This window comes from Schistocerca cancellata, chromosome 2 (genome assembly GCF_023864275.1).
Source record: "Schistocerca cancellata isolate TAMUIC-IGC-003103 chromosome 2, iqSchCanc2.1, whole genome shotgun sequence".
Lineage (NCBI taxonomy): Eukaryota > Metazoa > Arthropoda > Insecta > Orthoptera > Acrididae > Schistocerca > Schistocerca cancellata.
Genome location: NC_064627.1, coordinates 893,247,213 through 893,265,507, shown reverse-complemented (window position 1 = coordinate 893,265,507; position 18,295 = coordinate 893,247,213).

Genomic DNA, 18,295 nt, shown 5'->3' with positions numbered 1-18,295 from the left:
TTACGCTGACTTGCTCGGAATATATGCAATGTTACGGGTATACAAAGCACACAATGAACTTCAGAATCGATTTTCTCAAAAACCAATGACCGTCGCTAAAAAACCGGCTAACCAGATACTCAGCGTAAGTGCCTCTACAACACATTTGAAGCGCATCAAATCCGTGATTTATAATATGGAGGGTCCCCTTGTTAGTTGCCGATGTCGTGGTGCTAACATTGGCACATGCATTGGTCGTCGGCTGCATAGGCCCATCGGCTTGGAGTGTTTGGTGCACTGTGTGTTCAGTATTACTTATATGGCTCAAATGGCTCTGAGCACTATGGTACTTAACACCTGAGGTCACCAGTCCCCTAGAACTTAGAACTACTTAAACCTAACTAACCTAAGGATATCACACACATCCATGCCCGAGGCAGGATTCGATCCTGCGACCGTAGCGGTGACGCGGTTCCAGACTGAAGCGCCTAGAACCGCACGGCCACACCGGCCGGCCACTATTACTTATACTCTGCCCAGCATTAAAGTCTGATGTTAGTTTCGCCACAGTTCGCCGCCTGTCCTGTTTTACCAGTCTGCCCACCGTACTGTTTTACCAGTCTGCCCAATGCCACGACGTTGGACGTGGCTTCAACTTGGTTTCGCCACGTATTGAAGACAATCACTCCTCGAATCCCCGGAAAGTCTTGCAGTTTTCGAAATGCTCGAGCCGAGCCTCCGGGCCATCACAGTCTGCCCTCGGGCACACTCGTATAGATGGTGCCTTCCTCATTCTACACACGAACAGCACCCTCACTTATATATATTACATGTGTGTCCGACTAGTAGTCATTCCTCGCCAGGTGACGTTGCTATCACATAGACTGGTTTATTTCGATAGTAGGTCGGTAGTCATAACGTTCTCACCGTTCAGTGTGTGTTAACACAGCTATCAACGTGACTTTTATCACTTCAGCATATGTGATCAGATCAACGTGAATCGGTTCTCTACGCAAAAAGTCGTTCTCATTTACATTCGTTTCTTGGGTAGCAATCTCTTAATTTTAGTCTTTAGAAAGTGTCTTGCTCAATACTAATTCCTGCAACACGTTTTCCATCTTGTAGTAAAGCCTAGACGTTCAGTCAGTGCGCAAGTGGAGCGGGCCTCGTTTTAAATAATGGGTGAGCTAAGCGATTACATTTCAGATTAAGACACCGCTGGATCTCTCCACATCCGCTAAAAGGCGGCGAGTCTGTGCAGTGGCAGTTCATCACAGGCTGCCGCGGCCGCGGGGAGACGCCCACGAGGGGCCGCTGCAGGAGTGGTGCAGGGGGAGCACGGCGCACGCCCCTCTCGCCTAAAGAGAGTAATTAATAATTGAAAGAGCATCAGGCCGGGACAAGGGGAATACTTTGTACTCGAGCAGCTGAGGCCTCAAGAATCGTCACTTATGTATGCGGCAGTCGCTCTAGGGCCGACGCAAACACTCGCCGCGGTGATTGGTTACGACGCAGAGCGTCTCTGACGTGTGTCCCTCGGCGAAGCTAGTCTAGGTAGTCGACTCGAGATCTAGGCACATTCTCTCCGCTACCAAAAACGTACCTACCTGACTCTAAAGTACACTGCATATATTAAATTGTAAAAACGTGCAGGTGGCTTGAAACAGTCGTCAAAGAGTACTGCATACTTGAATATAAGAATGATTAACAGTTAAGAAAGAAAGAAAGAAAGAAAGAAAGATTAATTAGAGAGGTCCTCATTCAGAAATCGCGTTTTAATGTTGGTTATTTGCGAAAAGAATGTGTTACGCCTCATGGGGGAGCAAAGTGGTCATCCTAAGGAATATGCTAGTTTTCTCTGACGTAAGGTCATAGATAAGCGTACGAAATCAATTACTTAAAGAAAATCATAACACCAAGAAGAGGTGTTTTGACATGAATGAAAGCTGGTAGGCTTGTATATACGTCTGAAAGATGACGTCTGTTCATATTTGGCGCCAGTCGTATAAAAGTGGCGCTAGTAGTGCCACTATGAGCATAAAAAGCAGGTTTGCTTTAAATACGCGTTGTGACGGTCGTGAGCCTTCCAAGACCCAAGCAATCATCGTAGGTCGTACCACTCGCTCCTTCCGGTTCCTGGATTTCTCCCTTACCATCTGCGCCCGCCCTGTCCGCCTCTCCCCCACCCTCACCTACCTTGGCCTCACCATTGACCGTCACCTCACAGGATCCCTCATCTCCGCTCCCTCCAATTCAAAGCCCACAACCAACTCTGACTCCTCAAACTCCTCTCTGGCCGGACATGAGGGTTGCACCCCTCTACCATCCACCACACCTACAAGTCCTCAATCCGTCCCATCCAGTCCCGCCTGGCTATCCGCCCCCCCTCCCCTAAATTCTATAAGTCCCTCCAGATCCTCGAGAGCCATGCACTCCGCCTCACCTTCCATATCCACCTCCCGTCCCCCACGCGGATCCTCTACGACCTCATTCCTTTCCCCCAACTGCCCCCTGTTCCTCGAACATATCCACATCCTTTACACCTCCCGCTCCCTTGATCCCCCTCACCCCCTGGTTGCCCCTCTCCTCTCCAATCCCTGCCCTCTCCCACGCCTTTACTGTTGTATCCTCCCCTGCCCTTCATCTCTGCACTCTTCATCTCCTTTCCCAAGGTGGCTTCCGTCAACTCCCCCTCCCAGATGATGCCCTCTGTCCCTCCATTTATCTCTCCTATCAACTCTGATCTTCACCCCCCCTTCCTTTCCTTCCCCCCCCCCCATGAACCATGGACCTTGCCGTTGGTGGGGAGACTTGCGTGCCTCAGAGATACAGATAGCCGTACCAAAGGTACAACCACAATGGAGTGGTATCTGTTAGGAGGCCAGACAAACATGTGGTTTCTGAAGAGGGGCAGCAGCCTTTTCAGTAGTTGCATGGGCAACAGTCTGGATGATTGACTGATCTGGCCTTGTAACAATAATCAAAACTGCCTTGCTGTGCTGGTACTGCGAACGGCTGAAAGCAAGGGGAAACTACGGCCGTAATTTTTCCCGAGGGCATGCAGCTTTACTGTATGATTAAATGATGATGGCGTCCCCTTGGGTAAAATATTCCGGAGGTAAAATAGTCCCCCATTTGGATCTCCGGGCGGGGACTACTCAAGAGGATGTCGTTAACAGGAGAAAGAAAACCGGCGTTCTACGGATCGGAGCGTGGAATGTCAGATCCCTTAATCGGGCAGGTAGGTTAGAAAATTTAAAAAGGGAAATGGATAGGTTAAAGTTAGATATAGTGGGAATTAGCGAAGTTCGGTGGCAGGAGGAACAAGACTTCTGGCCAGGTGACTACAGGGTTATAAACACAAAGTCAAATAGGGGTAATGCAGGAGTAGGTTTAATAATGAATAGGAAAATAGGAATGCGGGTAAGCTACTACAAACAGCATAGTGAACGCATTATTGTGGCCAAGATAGTTACGAAGACCACACCTACTACAGTAGTACAAGTTTATATGCCAACTAGCTCTGCAGATGACGAAGAAATTGATTAAATGTATGATGAAATAAAAGAAATTATTCAGATAGTGAAGGGAGACGAAAATTTAATAGTCATGGGTGACTGGAATTCGAGTGTAGGAAAAGGGAGAGAAGGAAACATAGTAGGTGAATATGGATTGGGGCTAAGAAATGAAAGAGGAAGCCGCCTGGTAGAATTTTGCACAGAGCATAACTTAATCATAGCTAACACTTGGTTTAAGAATCATGATAGAAGGTTGTATTCATGGAAGAACCCTGGAGATACTAAAAGGTATCAGATAGATTATATAATGGTAAGACAGAGATTTAGGAACCAGGTTTTAAATTGTAAGACATTTCCAGGGGCAGATGTGGACTCTGACCACAATGTATTGGTTATGACCTGTAGATTAAAACTGAAGAAACTGCAAAAAGGTGGGAATTTAAGGAGATGGGACCTGGATAAACTGAAAGAACCAGAGGTTGTACAGAGTTTCAGGGAGAGCATAAGGGAACAATTGACAGGAACGGGGGAAAGAAATACAGTAGAAGAAGAATGGGTAGCTTTGAGGGATAAAGTAGTGAAGGCAGCAGAGGATCAAGTAGGTAAAAAGACGAGGGCTAGTAGAAATCCTTGGGTAACAGAAGAAATATTGAATTTAATTGATGAAAGGAGAAAATATAAAAATACAGTAAATGAAGCAGGCAAAAAGGAATACAAACGTCTCAAAAATGAGATCGACAAGAAGTGCAAAATGGCTAAGCAGGGATGGCTAGAGGACAAATGTAAGAATGTAGAGGCTTATCTCACTAGGGGTAAGATAGATACTGCCTACAGGAAAATTAAAGAGACCTTTGGAGATAAGAGAACCACTTGTATGAACATCAAGAGTTCAGATGGAAACCCAGTTCTAAGCAAAGAAGGGAAAGCAGAAAGGTGGAAGCAGTATATAGAGCGTCTATACAAGGGCGATGTACTTGAGGACAATATTATGTAAATGGAAGAGGATGTAGATGAAGATGAAATGGGAGATACAATACTGCGTGAAGAGTTTAACAGAGCACTGAAAGACCTGAGTCGAAACAAGGCCCTCGGAGTAGACAACATTCCATTGGAACTACTGACGGCCTTGGGAGAGCCAGTCCTGACAAAACTCTACCATCTGATGAGCAAGATGTATGAAACAGGCGAAATACCCTCAGACTTCAAGAAGAATATAATAATTCCAATCCCAAAGAAAGCAGGTGTTGACAGATGTGAAAATTACCGAACAATCAGTTTAATAAGCCACAGCTGCAAAATACTAACACGAATTCTTTACAGACGAATGGAAAAACTAGTAGAAGCCGACCTCGGAGAAGACCAGTTTGGATTCCGTAGAAATACTGCAACACGTGAGGCAATACTGACCTTAAGACTTATCTTAGAAGAAAGACTAAGGAAAGGCAAACCTACGTTTCTAGCATTTGTAGACTTAGAGAAAGCTTTTGACAATGTTGACTGGAATACTCTCTTTAAAATTCTAAAGGTGGCAGGGGTAAAATACAGGGAGCGAAAGGCTATTTACAATTTGTACAGAAACCAGATGGCAGTTATAAGAGTCGAGGGACATGAAAGGGAAGCAGTGGTTGGGAAGGGAGTAAGACAGAGTTGTAGCCTCTCCTCGATGTTATTCAATCTGTATATTGAGCAAGCAGTAAAGGAAACAAAAGAAAAATTCGGAGTAGGTATTAAAATCCATGGAGAAGAAATAAAAACTTTGAGGTTCGCCGATGACATTGTAATTCTGTCAGAGACAGCTTAGGACTTGGAAGAGCAGTTGAACGGAATGGATGGTGTCTTGAATGGAGGATATAAGATGAACATCAACAAAAGCAAAACGAGGATAATGGAATGTAGTCGAATGAAGTCGGGTGATGTTGAGGGTATTAGATTAGGAAATGAGACACTTAAAGTAGTAAAGGAGTTTTGCTATTTGGGGAGCAAAATAACTGATGATGGTCGAAGTAGAGAGGATATAAAATGTAGGCTAGCAATGGCAAGGAAAGCGTTTCTGAAGAAGAGAAATTTGTTAACATCGAGTATAGATTTAAGTGTCAGGAAGTCATTTCTGAAAGTATTTTTATGGAGTGTAGCCATGTATGGAAGTGAAACATGGACGGTAAATAGTTTGGACAAGAAGAGAATAGAAGCTTTCGTGGTGCTACAGAAGAATGCTGAAGATTAGATGGGTAGATCACATAAATAATGAGGAAGTATTGAATAGGATTGGGGAGAAGAGAAGTTTGTGGCACAACTTGACCAGAAGAAGGGATCGGTTGGTAGGACATGTTCTGAAGCATCAAGGGATCACCAATTTAGTATTGGAGGACAGTGTGGAGGGTAAAAATCGTAGGGGGAGACCAAGAGATGAATACACTAAGCAGATTCGGAAAGATGTAGGTTGCAGTAGGTACTGGGAGATGAAGAAGCTTGCACAGGATAGAGTAGCATGGAGAGCTGCATCAAACCAGTCTCAGGACTGAAGACCACAACAACAACAACAACATCAACTCTGATCTTCACCCCCCTTTCCTTTCCTCTGTCCTTTCCCCGGGCTCAGTCTTCCCCCCCCCCCCTTCCATCCTATCTTCTCCGCACCTAACCTCTCTCTGTCTCCCCTCTCCCCCCCCCTGAGTCCTTTGTATACCCCTCCTCTGCCTTTCCCCACTCCCTGTCGCATCTGCCCAGCACCTGCCCTCTCTTATGGGTCCTCGTCCTCCATTGGCTCCTTTCCCCCCCTCCCCCCACTTCGTTTTCTCCTCTCCGTCACCCCCTTTCCTTTCCCGTCATCTGCCCAGGTTCTCCCCATCTACCCTCGGCTGTGGTATATCATATTTGTGCCAATTTCTTAGTGCAGTGTTCAAGTGAACGTTCAGTGTTGTTCGTCTTTCCAAAGTGATGTCAACAGAAACCATGATGTCGCTGGGTGTAAATTTTATATCTCTTGCGAACAGAAACCAGACTGCCGCCGCGTTTTTTTAATTGTCTGTCTATTCTTTTACCTGTCTGCTTCATATGTATTTCATTAGCATCATCAACCCTTTGTTCTATGTTTTAAGTTCCACGATTTTCCGCCATTTTACCATTCAAGTCGCCGACTTTGTCGCCTGCTTTTATTATTTATTATTTTTTAAAAAGAAATTCTGTAGGCTGAAGAGCGGCGTACTAAACTGCTGCCAGCCTGCCCCCTTCGGGGGGGAATCGAAACTCAATAAAGAAAAAAAAAGAAAAAAGTCGTGAGCGTTAGTAGCCTTTGAGTTTCGACATGGTGACTTGATGTTAGTCATGAATGCCTTTAAGGCCACAAAGACGCCATTATCGATACCTCACTGAGTTTGTAGGAGGTCGTGTAGCAGGCCACGAGAAGCTGGATGTTCCTGCTGTGATACTGCAGAAAGACGTGGCAGGGATGTAGCCAGTGTACATGACCGCTGGCACCGGTGGTCACGGGAATGAACGGCCTCAAGAAGACTGGGCTCCGGACGCGCACCTGTCGCTACTGGGATGTTCCATACGGCCCCGGCACGTCGTACTGCATCTCCAGCAGCAATTTGAGCAGCAGTTGTCACCACAGTGAACTGTTACAAATCAGTTACTTCAAGGACAGCTCCGAGCCAGACGCCCTGTAGCGTAAATTCCACTGACTCCAAACCACCGCTTTTGCGACTTCAGTGGTGTCAAGCGAGAGCTGATTGGAGGGCAGGGTGGAGGTCTGTTGTGCTTCTGACGTAATCTGGATCTGCCACGTTACCAGTAATGGCCATGGATTGGTTAGAAGACCAATTGAGGGTCTGGAACCAACCTGTCTGCGTGCTAGACACACTGGACGTACACCTGCAGTTATGGTCTGGAGTGCGATTTCGTATGACATCAGGAGCACTCTCTTACCTATCCCACGCATCCTGACTGCTAATTTGTTTGTCAATCAGGTCATTCGATCTGTTGTGCTGCCATTCATGAGCAGCATTCCAGTGGGTGTTTCACAACAGGATAACGCTCCCCCACATACTGCTGTTGTAACGCAACTTGGTCTACAGTGTGTCGACATGTTGCCGTGGACAGTTTTATCTTCAGACCTATCCCCAATCGGGAACATACGGGGCGTCATGAGACGAGTGTCAGCGACAGCCACCATTAACCGTCCCTGTACTGCGACCAAAAGGCATCAAATTTCATCCCACAAAGTGACATCCGGTACCTATACAACACAATGCATGGACGATTGTATGCTTGCATTCAACGTTTTGGCGATTACATCGGTATTAATGTGCCAGAACTTCAAATTTGCAATGGGTTATCTCGCGCTTACATTAACCTGTAATCTTCCAATCTTAATCTCATAAATAAGTTACCTAGGCAAATGTATTCACGAACTTTCTTTACTCTACATTAATTACTTTTTGGTGTTCTGTTTTTTTTTCGTTAGTAAAGTGAAAGTCCGCAATATGGCCACTTTGCCCAGTAGGTTGGGAAAATTTTCCAGAGGCAGAGAAAGGATTTTCTAAGGCTTATGTTTGGATGTCTCCTCCTAAACCGTATGACCCAGTCCTTGCTTGCCATATCTTTCTCTTTTTGTTGTATGGGTGTGGTACATTATTCCACACTGCAAGCTGAAATGCCTAGTGGCTCAAATAAGTTGCTGGTCTGCCGTAATATTTTCGTTTCATGTCAAAATTATATTCAAGGACTTCTTCCTCTTTATCTTGGTTCAATACACATGAAGTTTGTCTTCAGTAGCATCATTCTTTTCATTTTGAGACACTAGATAGTACAGATGCTGCACCAAACTGCTTCATTTCTTTTCTTACAGCATCTAATACCTGTTGCATAGCTTGGGAACCCCATAATAGTTTTATGACGTCTTAACATACATAAGAGAATACAGTCTTTTACCTAGTTGCTAATGCACTAATGCCTTATTACAGTTATTTTACGAAGCACTTTTGCCTTATTATAAACACTATTGTCTTGAAACAAGGTAAATACTTTACAAAGTGGCTGCTTCGCCCTCTCAAGCAACTGGCCTCTAAGCCCGACTAGGTGCCACTGCGCTAAAAGTTATCTGAACGTGAAATTACATAACCTAGGGAGACCACAAACACGTGGTTACAGAGGATAAAATATAACGTTTTACCAGTATTTTAGCAATTATCTATCACTATACATTGTAATGAAATTCCATTTTCAGACTTGGACGACTGGTAGTGGAGACCAAAACGATAAATTCAGCATAGGAACTCAAGTCTGAAAACCTATGGTTTGCCCGCTACACGCATAATACCACAGCACACGTTGCTCTTTGACCCCTGTTGCTTGTCGTCTGGATCCACTTAATACGGCTCGATGTGTCGAACGCTGACGTCAGCACAGATTTAGTATCTCTATAGCATGATCCGGTACACACTATCTCCATTACTCCAGCATCGGCACAACGAACCAGTAAGCCTTCCTCAGATGCCGTAGAGGACTCGCACATCAAGGATTTCGTGTGACCCCATAGGCTCTAGCTTGGTGAATCCGAGTCGTGCAGTCCAAGTAATCGGGCCAACACGACCTACCCACTGATGCTCAAATTGTAGATCCAGATGATCTCTGACCCCACATCAAAAATGAGTTAGTGCCTCGTCATGCTGGAACCACATCTTTTGATGTACATGCAGCGGCAAACCTTGGCATGGGACAGCAGGTGATCGGCGATTTACGTACGTTGTACCCTAGTAAATGGCACCGAATATGCGGAAGATTTGAACATGCGTTGTGCTATTCTGCGTCTAGCGGGAAAACGGTACCATTTCTGGACATGAGCTCCAATGCTAAACTTAACCGTCTTGGACGCCACTACAAGTCCTGAACGTCTGTAGAGGGAATTTATATATTCCTTCTATATTTGTTTAATACATGCTTGAATTTGTCACTTGCCTTACATCAGACGCAAAGAAAACACAAAATACACTCTAAGACAAGAAAAACGACACATCACGGAGGAATTATCCGAATGGTACGGAAATCGATACCTATGATATATGCCGCGCGGGATAGGCGCGCGGTCTATGGGCATCTTGTCACGGTCCGTGCAGTTCCCCCCTTTGGAAGTTCGAGTCCTCCCTCGGGCATGGGTGTGTGTGTCGTCCTTAGCGTAAGTTATTTTAAAATTTAAGTTAGGTTAAGTGGTGTTGAAACGTTCCCTTAGAAAAATTATTAATGACTTTGCTTAAACTGACACATAATTCTCTGCTCATTTCAATAGTGTCATCTACCTCGAACGTACTTTAAAAGTCATGATCCCATGCCAAATACATCATTCAGAGCTCTCAGGGTATCACAATGGTTCCGAAAAAAGTATGAACATTTCACAAAGTACAGACAAATTTCATAAGTGTGAAGTTATCCAACTGTGTAATTACGTAAACATCTGTCACATGTAGTAAAATAAATGTTTGTCTCTCTCAGTTAAATGATCAGATAGCTGTGTGATTTATGTGTTAGAGAAATATGGTACCGATGTGTAAAGCTGTATAACCAACTACCATATTCGCTAGGGCTCCTTGTGCTTGCCAAACACATGGTACAAAAAGTAGGCGTGTACCCTCCCCCCCCTGAGCATTAATGTAATTGTACCCTCAGGTGTTACAGATTACAGCAATGGAATGAAATGTTTCACGGAAAACTTTCTTTGTATCTTTGTGATTCAAAAATCTTTAACAATAAATAAATATTTTAAGTACAAAATTAATCACTCAAATACGTCTACTGCAGCGTTAAACTGTGCGTCTTGTTGTAAGATAATCTCTGTCATTACTTGACGGTGAAAATGTTCGAAGTGTCGTAATTATCGTCGCCCATAAGCAACGTTCTGTAGAAGTAAATGTACTTACCTCGTAATAAATAAAAGTGAAATGCTATGCGTATATATAACGTAGTTATTTCGTACAGTGCCGTGATCAAGAAAGTGCTATACTGTAATGTATTGTTGTTCTACGAAAAAGGCTGTCTCATTGTAGCTATACCACAAAAGTTACTATTAAAACATGTTTTCCTTTCTACAAGAATTCAGAAAAACTGTGCAGATATAAAACAGATACAGCACAAAAGCAACAATGTAAATTGTGTCACACATTAGTAGCGTCGTGATATAATCGTGTAGCTGTCAAAGAAACCAAATGCTAAGTCATGTTTAATCTCACAGTAAGTACTTTAAATAAAGGATGTCTTTTCAAATAAACCAAAATGTTGCATTAAAATCTCATTAGCAGTACTGGTATATGCTCTACGTATGTGAGCCTTATAGTCGTTACGTAATCGTGCAACTAACAAGCAAGAATGTACACACACAATAACACTGTGTCGTCTGTTCACTATAACAATGCACTCGTAAATACTGTTTAAATATGTTCCCGTAGGTTCTAGACTGGATAGTTAACTTCAAAACATTGTTGCATGTTAACAGTTTCTCAGTGTGACTAATTGTACTAGTAATGTGTGGTGAAAAATTTTATTGTAAAGACTAAGTTAAAAAGCAGATTATCTCTAAACGGTTTTACATGTGAAATACGGTGTAAACCTTTACTCTTCCTAGTACGCAGAGTTTCAACTTCAACGCAATTATCATGTGGCATACGTCGGATTCTGTAAGGTCCATTGTAAACCAGAAAGAATTTGTGACTCAAGTGTTTCTTCTTATGTGACAATGAATGAGCTTTAACGAGAACTTTCTGACATCAATTCTCTCATTGTTTTCCTCCTAACTGGTCATTAGAGCACAGATTAGAATTATGTGTGGCTATTTAGAGAATGAACCAGCTGTAAGAATGCGATCGGTCATTGTTACGTCATGTCGGCCGTTCCATCTCAAAATTCGGTGCACCTTGCCAATTTCTTTCATAATTTCCGAAATTCCCTGTGTTATTATTTTGTGGTTTTTCCGTATTTCTAAGTCCCTCTTCCCGTATTGGAGCGCGAGTGTCCTCTGAAACATATAATTCTTGTATTACCTGTGTCAACTGATCTTGTACTTCCCGGATTTCTCTTTTGTACTGTGTATTGATTGGATTCTGATTCTGTTTGAATTTTCTAATTTGTTCATACTCTTCTGTGTCATTAAAGACTACCGGTCTTGTGTCTTTCAAAGTATTATCTACCTTCGTAGATAAATTATTTAGCTGATCCGAAAGTACGACTACTTTCTCTGATAATGAACTTAATTTCCTCCATGTGTCTTTCTGAACCAATTTTCAGAGTATCTACTGTGTCCTTTAAGTTTTCCTGAGCTTTTGCAAGTTGCGTAACCGAATCGGTAGATGCAACTCAGTCAATTTTAGCCCGCAATCGGAGGAGAAAACTGCTGATTGAAATTACATGAGAAGATCCCGTCGCAACGAAAAACGCCTTTGTTTTAATGATTGCCACTCCAATTCACGTATCATGTCTGTGACACTATCTTCCCTATTTCGCAATAATGCAAAACGAGTTGCCCTTCTTCGTACTTTTTCGATGTCATCCGTCAGTCCCACCTGATGCGGATCTCACACCGCACAGCAGTACTCCAGTATAGGGCGGACAATTGTGGTGTAAGCAGTCTCTTTAGTAGACCTGTTGCAGCTTCTAAGTGCTCTGCCAATGAATCGCAGTCTTTGGTTTGCTCCATCCACAATATTATCTATGTGATCGTTCCAATTTAGGTTATTTGTAATTGTAATCCCTAAGTATTTAGCTGAATTTACAGTCTTCATATTCGTGTGACTTGTCGCGTAATAGAAATTTAGCTGATTTCTTTCAGTACTCTTTTAGTACCACACCGCCGGATTTATGTTTCAGCTGCCTCATTAATATACAATCACATTATTTAGCTGTATAATATTAATCCTCTATCACAATGCGTCTTGATGTTCCAATAACTGTAATTATACCTTTATGGTATTTAATGGCCGTTGGTTCTATTCGCTGCCGCTAGTAATTGTTTATCAAACGAATTACAACAACAAAATTTATTTATAGGTTTAATGGAATTCTTCTTCTGAAACCAACTGCCGATATAAGGGGGAAGGCAAAAAATAAAGGCGATTTTAATATGAGAGACTTCTTCTTTGGGGTAAACATTACTGCATGTAACATCATTTCTGTACATTTCTCTTGTCATCAGTCTTGTGACTGGTTTGATGCGGCCCACCACGAATTCTTCTCTTGCGCCAATCTCTTCATCTCAGAGTAGTACCTGCAACCAATGTCCTCAGTTATCTGATGTACAGCTCTCTTAAGTACCACCACATTTCAAACGTTCGGTTTTTTCACAAGCCATGATTCAATTTTATAGAATGCTGTGTTCCAAAGGTACGTTCTCACAAATTTCTTCCTCGCATCACAGCCAATGTTTGTCTGCTGTGCACGTCCTTCTTGCTTCGTTTGTCATGCATTATTTTGCTTGCAAATTAGCAGAATTCTTTCGCTTCGTCTGCTTCGTGGTCACCAATTTTTATGTTAAGTTGGTTAGTATCAATTGTTCTACTTCTCATTACTCTCGTCTTTCTTCGGTTTTTTCTCGATCCATATTCTGTACTCATTAGACTGGTCATTCCATGCAACATATATTGTAATACTTCTACACATTCACTGAGGATAGCAATGTCATCAGAGAATCTTAGTATTGTTATTTCTTTCACTATGAATTTTAATCGCTCTCTTGAACCTTTCTTTTATTTCCGTCATTGCTTCTTAGATGTGTAGACTGAACCGTATAGGTGAAAGACTACATCCATTATTTTATCCTTTCTAGTCCGAGATCTTATTTCTTTGACTTCTAGTCTTGTTAGTCCCTCATGGTTCTTGTACATATTGTATATTATCCGGCTTTCCACAAACCTTATACCTGTTTTCCTGAAAATTTCGAACATCTCACAAAATTTTCCATTGTCGAAATCTTTGCCTAGGTCGACAAATACTTGGTTTTTCTTAAGCCTGCCTTTTTTCTGAAGAAAAACTGATCATTCAACAAATCCTCAGTTTTCGTTCCCACAGAAACGAATAACGGATCTTGGCTGCGACTGGGCATTGATTGAAATCAATGGGGAAAGTGGAAAACTTGCGTCGTTACGGGAGCGATCCGGACACAGTGGTCAGAGCATCCACTTAGTAAGCTGGAGACCCGGCTTCGATTCCTGGTCCAAACCCTCTTGGTTCAAAAAATGATGTCTGTTCTTCCGGACATGTCAAAAAGAACAGAAATCAGAAATCACACACACACACTCACACACACACACACACACACACACACACACACACATACACACACGTGTGTGTGTGTGTGTGTGTGTGTGTGTGTGTGTGTGTGTGTGAGTGTGTGTGTGATTTCTGTTCTTTTTTATATATAATTCCTTTCCATTCTCTTGTGTATTATTCTTGACAACAACTTCGACGCTTGGACGCTTGAGCCGTTGAGGTGATCGTGTGATCGCACGGACTGCCCTTCCTACTTCAGGATTGCGTGAAGGGTGATATCCCGTTAGTCTGATGGAATTTCTCCAGACTCATAGATTCCTCAGACCAACTTGGATAGTCATTCGGTTGACACTTTCCCCAATGATATTTGAAACTCCAAATTAATGTTATTTATGCTTTCTGCATCGCAAGACTACAAATTCACCCTCAACATGTATGTGTTTGTTTCATCTCATGACAAGCTTTCTAATTCAGCCCTGGCATCGTGAATACTCACTCATCAATCGCCTTCACAATCTCATCATCAGATGCGATTCTTCTCCGACACAAAAGGTGAAAATCACTTCGAGCTGAGCTAGGACTGTACATCTGGTGCTCCAGCAGCTTATAACCAGTATTTTCAATACACTGAATTGTTTCCGCAACTTTATTAGTTGTGTGCATTATCCTGAAGCAAAATTACAGCCTTTGAAAGCTTTCCTCTCCTCTTCAGTTCTCACAGTAGTTCACAGCAGCTGTCACTACTATTCTCTGTTTCATTTTCAGGAGTGTTGTTAATCTGCAGTAGACCTTTCATATCCCAAAACACTGACATCGTCAACGATCCAGCAGAAATTTGACATTTCAACTTTTTTGCTATAGCGGAAGATGGTTGGGTTGTATTCACGCCATAGTCGTCGGCTCGTAGTAATGAATCTGTGTGTCCTGAACGGTTACTACCTGACTGAGAATTTCCTCTTAAAATCTTCAAAGAGGGTGTAAAAAGATTTCCGCTACCAGTCACAATAAAAGGTTATTTATTTGTCACACTACCGGTTTCGGGCTTGTGCTCACCCTCAGGTGTTTATACATTTTTTTATTATTATTTTGAGCTTTTCCTCATTACAGAGGCCTATCTCCAACATAATAATTTACTTGGAAATTACAACACAAACAATAAACGTTCTTAAACTATACTCTCAAAATATTTCTCCAGGTGTTTCGATCTTGCGTGTCCTCTTCCTCTGCGCCCATTCTCCTCATTGTGTGCTGTACATTTTGGAGCCAGGTGGTCACAGGTCGTCCTCTTCTTCTTCTCCCCTCCGGTTCCCACTCCAGTATCAATTTTGGTATTCTGGCTTCCTCCATTCGTCGTACATGCCCGTACCACTGTAATTTCTTCCTATCCATTACGTCATATATTCTTTCTTTTATTTCCATTCTCCTTATTACTTCGGTGTTCCTTATCTTTTCTTTCCTGGAGATTCTTGCCGATATTCTCCAAAAGTTCATCTCTAGAGCTTGTAATTTTTTAATGTGCTTCATGTTAATTGTCCAGGTCTCCGTTCCATACAGAACCACACTCTCTAATATGGATTTCTATATATTAATTTTTTAGTTCTGCTCATTACATTCCTGCTCCATAAGACTGAGTTAAGCATCCCAATGACCCTCCGTCCGCTACTAATTCTTTTATTGATTTATGACTCTGATTTTCCCTCGATTTCTAAAATGGATCCCAAATAACAGAAAGTGTTTATCTTTTTGATTTTCTTTCCTTCAATGTATAGCTCATCTGAATCATTAGTCAAGTATTCTGTTTTTTGGTAATTAATCTTCAAACCCCAAGTTTTGTATGCTACTGCTAGTTGATTGCACATATAGTTAGCATCCTCCCCATCTTGTGCTACGACTACTTGATCATCAGCAAATAATAAATGATGTAGGTAAACTCCATCTCTTATTTCTAATCCCATACTATTAGATTTACGAGACCATGTTCTAAGGCTAATATCTATATAGATTTTAAATAATGATGGTGACGTGGGACAACCCTGTAAAAGGCCTTTGCTTGTTCTAAATTTCTGTGAAAGTTTATTACCAACTTTCACTTGGCAAATGTTATCTTAGTACATCTGTTGTATTATTTTAATCAAGGAAGAGTTTATGTTTGCCATATGTAGTGCTCTCCAAAGTAATTTTCTTGGAACAGTATCATATGCTTTTTCTAGATCTATGAAAATTAATCCTATACTTTTTGATTTTTCCCTATGTTTCTCCAAAATCTGTCGTAATGTGAAAATATGGTCTACACATGATCTCCCAGCCGTGAATCCACATTGTTCTTCTTGGGTTCTAAAATTTTTTTCCAGTTTGTTTTTAATTACTTTCGCAAAAATTCTCATTAATGTGTTTGTAACACAAATTCCTCGATAGTTTGAACAAATTTTGCGATCCCCTTTCTTAAATATTGTATTAATGTAACCTAGCTTCATCTCGTTGGGTACTGAATCTCCATGTATCATTTTGTTGAAGAGCTGTGTTATCAGTTTCACAATTTTGTCACCACCATATTTCAGACACTCCAGATTGATATTGCCTGGTGCCGGTGATTTACCATTCTTTCCTGTTCTCAACGCCTGAAGTACTTCACTTTCTAAAATATGGATCTCATCATCTTGATGTCCTTTATCTTCCCCTGTTCCTTCTTCTAGATATTCTTCTCTGTCCTCATTTAATAATTTTTGGAAATACTCTTCCCATTCCTTTTGTGTTATCAGTTGGAGATTAGTTTTGCTTTTTGTATCCTGTCGAAGCCCTTTCAATACTGACCATGCTTCTTTTGCTCTCCCAAATCCTAATTCGCTATTCACCTTGGCACATGTTCTTTCCCATGCTTCATTTTTTGCCATCCTTATTTTTTTCACCACTTCATTCTTCTTTTCCTTGTATATTGACCTTGTTTCTTCTGATTTATCATTCAACCACTGAAGGAACGCATTTCGTTTTTCTCTAACGAGGACCTCTAGTTCCTCTGACCACCACTCTGCTGCACGGTTGTGGTTGCTATCTTTTTTACCCAACACCTCTGTTGCTATGATTTTCACATTAGCTTTTATATAGTCATATATTTCCTCTGTACTTCCTTCAAATGATTCAACCAGTTTCCTTTCCATCCTGGCCGCAAAGAGTGTTCTGATATTTTCGTCTTGTAGGCTGTCAATATTAAAAGGTAAATTTTCATCTTTCTCAGTCTGGTTCGTTTTATTTATGTTACTTGTATCACTCCTTGCATTCTTCCATGGCCAGAAAGACTTCATTTTAACTAGATAGTGGTCTGATCCACACTGGGCTCCTCTATAAGATCTGACGTCTACTGCTTTGAAACTACTTGTTTGCCTAATGATAATATAATCTATTATAGAACGAAGTTCTTTGGTGTTCTGTTGCCAAGTATACTTATGAATGTCCTTATGTTTGAAAAATGTGTTGGTAATTTTTAGATCAAATTGTTCACAAATTGCAATCAATCGTTCCCCATTGTCATTATATTCGTCCTCTCTATGTTTTCCTACTATTCTACAAGATTCTCTAATTCCTACCCTTCCATTCAGATCTCCCATGATAATCAGTTCCTTTCTTCTTGAGATTTCTTCAATAGTTTCCCTGAGGGTGTCCCAAAATGTATCTTTCTCCTTATCTTTTGTGTCGTTCGTGGGTGCATATACGACAATAATCACAACTTCCCTAGCAAATAATGTCATTTCAACAGTTATTATACGTTGATTGATGAATGTCCAATTTGTGATTCTTTCTTTCCATGATTTCTTTATCATAATGGAGACTCCTGCTTTGGCTCTTACTGCTTTTGATACCCCACTCCAGATACGTACATAATTATCCAGTTCTTCTTCTCCTTGGCCTTTCTTCTTTGTTTCAGAGACGACGACAACATCCATGTTGAACATGTCAAGTTCTGCAGGGAGTAAATTTATTTTAGTGGAAATACCTTGCACATTCCAGCATCCAAACATAATTTTCCGTTTCTCATTGCCAGTTCGTCGTCCAAAGTTCCAATTTTTCCGAGGCATATTATTACGTTTTTTAGCATTTTTATGTTTTTATGTGAGTGAGGAGCTGGCCCACTGCACGACCCCCAACCCGGAGGACCAGGTAATTTTTACTCAAGGTTTTCTTCCTTTAGCCTTTGATAAGCCAATATCATACTACAAGGCAGCAGTTGCTAGTTTTGGTCCACCCCGGGTATTTTATTTCCCTGGTACCCACCATATCTGGTGAGCATTCCCCTATCCGCCACCTGGGGAGGCGCCCGATGGGAGACCAGCAAACTCCACACGGGAGGTGTTTATACATTCATGTTTATATTACTGGAGATCAATAAAGATGAAGCATCATTATTATAGTTACGCTGTGTTGACTGTTTTTCCATTTGGTTGCACTCTTGTTATCACCACAGCGTAACTATGATAATGATGCTTCATCTTTATTGATCTACAGAAATATAAACATGTACAAGAATGTATAAAAACCTGAGGATGGGCACAAGC